This window comes from Bidens hawaiensis, unplaced genomic scaffold, assembly GCF_021521415.1.
Source record: "Bidens hawaiensis isolate Kalapana, Puna unplaced genomic scaffold, B.hawaiensis_p1.1 tig00033133_1, whole genome shotgun sequence".
NCBI lineage: Eukaryota > Viridiplantae > Streptophyta > Magnoliopsida > Asterales > Asteraceae > Bidens > Bidens hawaiensis.
In genome coordinates this window covers 81,650-91,185 of record NW_027505277.1, presented here as the reverse complement: position 1 = coordinate 91,185, position 9,536 = coordinate 81,650, and the positions used below count along the sequence as shown (strand labels likewise).

Here is a 9,536-nt window from a genome sequence, read left to right as displayed (position 1 = left end):
ATAAAATCTTTTGATCAAGAACTAGGGGGTTGGAGTCAAATTGGGGTGATCTGGGGAAAACCAAATACGCTTTGAGAAGTGATAGGAGGCACCACAGGTCCATGAGTGATGTCCATCTAAGCTTTATGCCGAACTGAACCTTAATCATATCACTGATGCAATGAAAATCATGCTAAGTATGTTATACCTGTTGTCAACCTGTCTATTTATGTCATAATAACGGTGAACATGAATCCTTGTGACAGCCTCTTAAACGATATGATTCCATTTGTTGTCATACAGGATAGCCATTTACCTAAAAGCTTGATAGTGACCGGGGTGACTGAATACTTAACACTCATGTTTTTCTTAAACTCCTTGGGAAATGATATTAATATTCAGTTAACAGCTTTTAGAAGCTTCAAAACATTTTCAAATGAAAATTGATCCAACCTTTGGAAAGTGATAGATAAATTGTTTTTGTGTGCTTAACGGGTGAAGTTATTAAGCTTAAAAGGCTCTAGAACAGTCATTGATATTGTATGGTAGCTTTCCATGATACGTAAAAGTTGAAGTGATATAAACTAAATTTGCTAAACTTAATGTGGAGAGTCATTTTGAAGACAAGTGCATGTCTCCAGATACATCTCTCCGAATGATAGGCAGAAAAGTAATTACCCAGTCATACACGAGCCCGTTAGTGTCTTGATCACCAAAAATAATGTGCTATTATGTTTATTATTATAAAAAAAGGAAAAGATGAAAAAAAAAGAAAAGATGAAAAAAAAAAGATGAAAAAAAAAACTTATTATGAGTATGTATATAATTTGTGTTGTTAAAAACTTGGTATTTCAAAAGCTTAAAGGGTCAAACTAGACCTACAAGGATGGGGGCACACAAGCAAGTCCTGTCATGTCTCGAATGAAAGGCTTGTCAGTTTACTGGCACTAAGTCCAACGTTCAACCTTAAAGCTTAAATTTGCTATTATATAAAATCTTTTGATCAAGCACTAGGGGGTTGGAGTCAAATTGGGGTGATCTGGGGAAAGCCAAATACGCTTTGAGAAGAGATAGGATGCACCACAGGTCCATGAGTGATGTCCATCTAAGCTTTATGCCGAACTGAACCTTAATCATATCACTGATGCAATGAAAATCATGCTAAGTATGTTATACATGCTGTCAACCTGTCTCTTTATGTCATAATAACGCTGAACATGAATCCTTGTGACAGCCTCTTAAACGATATGATTCCATGTTTGGATCTTTTCATAAAAGGTGGCGTTTTTATCAAAACTGAAATTTGATCCCTAATTTTGCTAAGTTACAAGAAGACCGGGTGATTAAATTTTTTTTATTTGTTGTTTTTGGTTTTATTTTATTTCATTTATTTTTTGTTTTACTTCTTGATTACTCTTGTCGAAACAAATGTGTTAAGAAATTGTTTGGAAGTTTTCAGCTCATGAAATCTGATGTCGGTTATGGTGTTATAGTTGGTTTAGCTGGTATGATCTCATTTCAAGTCTTTTCAAGAAAATTAAAAAAAAAATAGAAAAACTTAAAAATTACAAAAATATGTCTGTCTTATTTTGTTTTATTTAAATTGTTTTCAAAAATATTTTGGTTGATCTTTCTATCAAAGTTGATTGTTCATTCAAGACTGATTTCTTGCAACGGAAGCATATGAAGTATCTGAGATTCAAATTGGATGATGCTATCAAAAAGGGGGAGATGGTAGAATATTGGATGCAGATGCTGAAGTTGCTGATCATTGAAGTTGCTGATTATGTTCTAGTAAAGATTCTGAAGATCTTGAAAGCATCAGTCTAAGGGCAAGATTGTTGGGTCATAATTTGGTTAGACTGACGCATATCAAAAGGCCACGGCATGATCAAGACTAAAGTCACATAAACAAAGACGAGTTGAAGAACTGCATTGGTGTAATACCGAAATCCCTATGGATTTTGGTTAGGCTAGTCTGAAGTGAAATAAACAAGAACGAAGCTGCAAACCAAAGGGGAGATTGTTGGGTCCATATTTGGTGGTTTGTACTTAGTTCTATGCTTGTTGAGCTGGGCTACGGGTTAGCTATGTAAACCGAGAACTCTAAAGAGTTCTCGGTGGGCTTGTGATTAATATGGGCCTAGTGTTTTGGTTTCGCTATATATAGAGAATACATGTATAGGGTTTAGGGTTGCTAGTTGAACACTTTGAGAGCCACCATCCAGAGAGTGAGTAAAACTAGGTTTTTCATTCTTATCATTATCAAGTATTGTGAGTGCTTAAGCACCCGACGTATTCAATAATATACATGTGTTTTGAAGCAAATCGTGTGTTACTTATTTGTTCTTATTCGTGTTCTTGAATCACCGAGTGTTGGTATTCTGCACCAATACTCGTTTGGTTGATATCATATTGTAGTGATCCAGATTCGGGACTTACAATATTTTCTTATATTGTGAGAGGAAATGTTTCATAAGTTACAATGTTGTAACTTATTAACTTAATAAAAACTTATAAGGAGATAAAATAAGGAATCCCAAACACCCCCTTAAAGAGAAACTTTAGTTTGTGTAAACACGAGTGTTGGTTCTTGTATTTCAACATGAGAAAAACAAGTATACAAGAAAGATGGTTTATATTACAAGGAATATAAGAGTACAAGGCTTTGCTTGTTACAAGACTTGGGTGATCTCAAATGAGACCCCATATCACCTATTCATACTACTTCATCAAGATCTAATGAGTTTTTATTCTAGGTTATTCCATACACAATATCTAGGTTCATTTCTAGAGATTTCCAACATCTTGAAGCTTCTTTGTTGGCCAAGAAGTGTCTTGGTTCTTCCGAGTCGATGTAGCGTATTAGGCTGTTCCGGAGAGTACCGGGATGTTCCACACACATCCGGGTTGTTCCAGGGAGTTCCAGAGAGTGTCGGGCTGTTTCGGAGTGTATCGGGCTATTCCGGATAGTTCGGGAAAGGGCCCAGTTTTTCCGGGTTGTTCCAGATCGTTCATGAGTCTTCCGGGCTACTCTAATTTGTTCCGGATTGTTTCAGCAACCTTGATGCTTCTTTAGGGTTCCGGAATGATCTAGATGACACGAAAAATGTTGTGTAGTTTGGTGGTGCGTGACAATAATCTCATATAAGGTCATAACAAATCTTTTTGAAGCACACGACATGTGTTAGTAATAATTATTCTACTACTATGCCTTAATAGGTTGTCACACCCCAACCAAAGGTGAAAATGCCGGAGCGCGAACTAGTTGCTCACAGTTTATAAGACACTATCATACAATTTATATAACAATATCTAAATTACTTTATTAAATTCATTAAAATACAAATAAATATCCAAAAGAACAAACAAAACATCTAAGCTTGTCTTTTTATTAAATAACCTAAAATCACCTCAACCATGTATATAACCTGCAATATGCGTACAAAATACAATAGGTTTATCAACATAAAGTTGGGCAAGTAATCACTAGTTTTTGATAAATATAATATATGAGAAAACTGTAAATCAATATCATGACTATCAACAATTAAATAATGTGAAAATAATTGGTATTGTTTGACCATTGCCTAGAGAATTGAGCTTTGGATACTAAGTCGGCGTATGATCATACTTACTGCGATATATTATGTTGTCCCTCTTCGAATTCGATAAATTAAGATATATAGAAGTTGAGCATTTGATTGATCAACCACACAATATTCATAATTTTCAAGTGATGTATTAAGATATATATATATATATATATATATATATATATATATATATATTATCATAAGGTCCCCAAAAGGTTTAAAACACCAAAAGATGGAGAGTGATTACTCGCCTTAATGAATAGGTGAGATAAATAATAAAATAAGAATTAACGAAGCTCGAGTCTTTAACGTGTTGGCTGATCTGACACAAACAAACCTGAAACTTTGAGACAATAAAGTAGAATTAAAAAGGAGAATATAGCCACTTGATTTAGGTCAAACGGATGAATAAAACTCAAGATATGAGATTTTAATCTTTAAGCGAGCTATTACTGTTCAGAATCTGAACTTCGAATCGAGAGTCGAGTTCTAACCAGTATACTCATAATTTCAAAACAAATATAAAAGTCTTCTAGCTCAAAAACTAGTTTTGACCAGAAGTAGTAGTAATCGAATAATCCTAAAAGATGACTTTTATAACCCTAAACGAGTTAGAGAGCAATTGATTGACCAAACTCCATAAATCAGTGAGACTGATTGAGGTCTTTTGTTATATAGGTAAAGATAAACGTTTTATCAAACGATAACTTATTTGGAAAGATAAAGGAACTGCGAGAACATACGAGTTAAAGAGTCTTGAAGCACCAAAGTCAAACCGAAGAATAAAGATTCTTGAAGAAAAGCACCATGAAGGATGAGTGACGACTGATTGATTTAGGGTAAAGGTTTTACAGAAGTTAAGGATGGTCTATATAGGATCAATTAGGCTTCGGGCTCAAGAAATCGATTAATTGATGGATTAGGGCTTGAATTGGGTTTTCACCATAAATTGATTACATAACGAATTAAAACCCAATCTTGGAGATCAGACATCAATAGGAATGAAGGTCAAAATCGGGTCAAACGTTTAAACAAAACTTGATGATCATACATCTTCTACGAGCTACGCATAGAACTAGGCTTAGTCTTACGTGCGAAGCAGGGTGGCGAATAACCTGAATTCCCACTTTATCGCTTTTAGCCCCTAAACTTCTAAAATGTTATTTTAAGCCAAAATAAGCGATTTTAAGGGTTTCTAAGAGTTGTTTGACGAGTTTAAAAGTTATGAGAATATAAAATAAGTTAGACCAAGTTAAGTACTAATAAATGCAGTATTTCAATAATCCGAAAGATCTGAATTATATTCCCGAGTCAGGTTAAACAAAAATGAATACAAATATGAAAAATCCTAGATGTTACATAGGTCTTGGGCATTTTCATGTGTTAGTGAATTGTTGTAGGCAGTATTGAAAAAATCACCGGTCGCTAGTGTGGCAGTGGGGTGGGGACTAGCGGTTAATCAGGATTAATCGAGATTAATCGGATCGGACTTTAATGTATACTTTTCAGTTTTATATATATGCGCACTCATTTTTATATGTAATTTTTGGTTTTACACATGCGCAAACACTTGTGGCTGGAAATTGGCTTCAATCTCACTAGAAACCGTTGCTTTTGGCTATAATCTTGCTTAAAACCACTTATTTTGGTTGGAATCTCGCCGTAAACCGCCGATTTTGGCTATAACTTCCTCAGAATAAGCCGATTTATCTTGATTTTGGCCGGATTTGACCATTGACCGATGAATTGGCAGATAAGCCCAGAATTAATTTGTGAAGTGGGGACTAGCGATAAATCAAGGATTAATTGGCACCTAGTCAGGATATTTGCAATACTGGTTGTGGGTTATACAATGTCACATAGGGTCATAACAAATCAGTTTGCAATTAACGGCATGTGTATGTGTTTGGTACACTAATATGCCTTGCCATATGTTAGAGAATTGTTTTAGGTTACATTATGTGGCATATAAGATTGCAACAAGTCATTTTGCTGTTCATGATAAGTGTATGATTATTAGTATATTAATGGACCTTGTCATGTGTTAATGAGTTGTTTTAGGCACAATTCCACATATTGGACCTTCTTAGTCGGATGATTCCTCTTAGTTATATTGTAACTTAAGCATAACATATGTTAGTAGGGGTGTTCAGAATAACCAAAAACCTAAAAAACTTTATTCGAATTGTATTCGTAATCGAAAAAATTGAATATGAATTTAGAATTTAGAATTCGATTTTTGATTTGGTTATAACCGAATTCCGAATTCGATTTTCGGTTCCATTTTTTTTTTTAAGCGATTAGTTCAATTTATTCGGTTAATCGAATAATTCAATTAAAATATGAACTATATTAATTATTTTGGATATTGCCAAATATTTTTAAGACCATGTTTAACATGTAGTCAAGTAGTCCATATCTATATTTCGATTTTTTCTTTTGTGGATGTTTTAGGATGGTTAATTTATGGTTAACTAGTTGTATGTTTAAACTATTTAATGGTTCGTCGGTTTGGATGTTTTGTTATCGTCTTTAACTTTTTGGTTTTAGGATGTATAAGTTGGGTTTGTTTGAATACTTTGATTTAGTGCGGAACCCAAACGGTTGTCCGTATCCGGAACACAAACAAAATAAATTGTTATTTTGGATTAATTCGATTAATACGATTTAAATCGATTCGTTCAATTTTAACCGAAACCAAACCGTATTGAATTCGGATCGATTACGGTTCGATTGGCCCATTTCTGAATTTGGTTTGGTTCGATTTTTTATTAGCGATAAAAAGTCTCATAACCAATTAAATCAAATCGAATAAATCAATAATCTAACCGATGAACACCCCTACAGGTCAGTTTGTGTGGTGCAAAATCGTTTTTCATTGATTCCCAATTCTTTCTGGGCGCTGTGACATGTCCCACGGATGGTGCCAGTGAAGAAACACGGATCTAATCCCCTAGACGGGTCCTAGATCCAATGAGTCCACAGGGTAAGACACAATAACAACCAACACAATATGAGCACAATTTTCCAAAGTCCAATGACCGGAACCTCCAAAACAGACACCGTGAGCTCGTTACGGGAAGGACAAGATGGGGGACTTCCCGTAACCACCCTCCGGCGTGAAAATAAGTACACTTCTGACAAGGAGAAAGTATTCAAGTAATCTTAGTAGCTAGTTGAGAATGAATGAATACCTCATGCAGGTTGAGAGGGTATTTATAGCCGAAGGCCAGCTGTCCCGTTCTAGAAGAATGAATACCTCATGAAGGAATATGATTGGGCCAGCTGTCCCGTTCTAGAAGATCTCTTGTAACCGTCTGGACACTTGTCCTTACGTAATAGGTTGAGCTATATGTTCCATGTGTGTGGGTATAACAACCTGGACATGCGTCGTTCTATGATAGGATGAGTTAATTCCTGGCCATGTGCATGGTTATAACAACCTGGCCAACTGTCCTCAACTCATTGGTTAACGGGTCACGTATTCTTCATGTAACAATCGTGGTTATTTTTCTAGAAGGTAATTAGTTAATTACAGCTGTCCTGTAACATTGTCTTCCTGTCGTCCCAGCGGGTGAATATGTTACCCTAAGGATGACTTTAGAGGGTGCCTGGATGCTTTCACGTATGATAAGTTGTGCGGGTGATCCATATGCCCTGCGGGTGGCATATGAAGGGTTCTCTCCGACTCGCGGGTGATACTTAAGGGTATTTGGATCTTTTTGGTACCCTACCTTTATACATATATTACCTTATTTTTGGTTGTTTATGATTTGATAATCCTTATGTGATTAAAAGCACTACGTACCATTTAAATATCAAAAACAACTTTAATCATAACATTCAAAGGTATCATTATCAAAAACCTTAAATAATTAAGCACTCACTATGTAATTATGATGTGTGTTTTGGCTATTAATTTGAAATTGACATTGCTTTAATTCGACTCCCAACTAAACTAATCCGGTCTAATTTCAAATTAAAGATTTGTAAATGACAAAGCATTTGTTATAACAAAACATTGTTTTTTAACTTTTGATGTGATAAGAATCGAACTCAAAACGTATTACATGGTCACCTACTCATAAGCATTATAGCCACATTTTAAACCGGTTAAGGGTCACCCTGGTGCACCCATGGTCAATAGACCCGAGCTTGGGTGCAATCAAACAAGCAAAACCAATTTTCTGTTTGGTTATTCATATACTAGAAGGCAAATGTGAAGGTTCACCAGAGATGGGCTCCGGCAACATCAATGCCCGTAACCCGGGCCTAAGTTCACGATCGAAAAACTCATCATACTCGACATTGTCTCCGGCTTTCTTTTTAACTTCCACCACTCTTAAATTCGGTGTTAATTCAAATATCTCAACCGCGATGGTCAATGGTCCTTTAACCCCTTCCCGCGATCCCTCCAAACTAACCCGAAAATCCTTTTTCCGAACGGTGAAACTAACCACTTTCGCAATCTCTTCAAGTTTAGATATTATGGTCGAAACGGATGCACTCGATACAAACCGTGACTCCTCTCCACCATCCTCAAACAACCCTGATAAACTAAACCCGCGAGAGAATGAAATCAAGTCAAATGCATTCAAACTCGCGGGTCTAGGCAAAGTGGTGAGCCGCTTTCGGGTCTCATCTCCAACCGGTGATTCCGGACGCGAAGAACTATCGGAGGAATAATCAATCCCATCCGCTTCGGTCTCTCCATCTTTCACACTACACAATTTATCATCCTCAAAATAAAACTTAATATGGCGAAACCCCTTTTTAAACCACCGGTTTTCCATGATCTCCGGTATGGTGATTCGGGTATCCGGGTTCGTCCTAAGCAGCCGTTTTAACAACCGGGTTAACTCGGGCGAGAACCACCGGGGACACCGAAACTCCCCTTTGTAAATCTTCTTATACAAAACCATAACATTTTGATCATTAAATGGCAAATAACCAGCCATTAACCCAAACAAAATCACCCCACAAGACCAAACATCAACCTTTGCCGCTTCATACCCTTTCCGCCCCAAAACCTCGGGCGCAACATACGCAGGCGTCCCGCAAAACGTATGAAACAACCCATCACCCCTAATCTGGTCCGAAATCGCGCTAAGCCCGAAATCGGACACTTTTAGATTCCCATCTTCATCTAATAAAATGTTTTCAGGCTTTAAGTCTCTATGAAACACACCACGAGCGTGACAAAACCCTACAGCAGAAATCAATTGTTGGAAGTAATTTCTAGCAACCTCTTCTTTTAACCTACCTTTAGCCACTTTATTAAACAACTCACCCCCTTTAACATATTCCATAACAAAATATATCTTAGCCTTAGTAGCCATGACCTCAAACAACTGAACAATGTTAGGATGTCTAACACGTCTTAAAATCGAGATCTCACGTTTAATATGCGAAATCAATCCGCCTCTCAATATCTGTTCTTTGTCAATAACCTTAATCGCAACGAATTCGTTCGTTTTCATGTTGCGAGCGAGGTAAACTTTCGAAAACGATCCGTGACCGAGTAGTTTGCCGATCTCGTAGCGGCCTAGCAGCAGTTCTTGGCCTTCTTTCCTTGTGGTGGTTGACGCCATGGTTAAGATATGTGTGGTATTGGTGATAGGGTGGTTTATTTTGTTTTGATGTAAATGGGGTGGTGTTGATGATGTTTGTGAGGTGTACAGAATAACAGAAACGAGGGTTGATTTGTCCGTATACTGACAGATGGGATCACGTAGTTTAGTTTTTTATATTAAAAGAAGTATGTTCCAGACAACTAACGAATATCCAACACTATGTTCCTAGACTAAATCAAGTAATAATACATGCATCATACATTTTTATATTTTTGTACATGTATTAAAATTCCCAGGAGTGAATTTGGGTGAATTTACTTTTTTTCCTTGAAGGTATCGACGTATCTTTACAGATTTGCTTTAACATTTTTAGGAAAAAAGTAAGTTT

The 9,536-nt window shown here is 36.4% G+C and overlaps 1 pseudogene; it reads right to left on the bottom strand.

Moving 5' to 3' along the window:
- Window positions 1–7,557: 7,557 nt before the first annotated feature.
- LOC143612039 (CBL-interacting serine/threonine-protein kinase 12 pseudogene) lies at window positions 7,558–9,301 on the bottom strand (annotated as a pseudogene).
- Window positions 9,302–9,536: the final 235 nt, after the last annotated feature.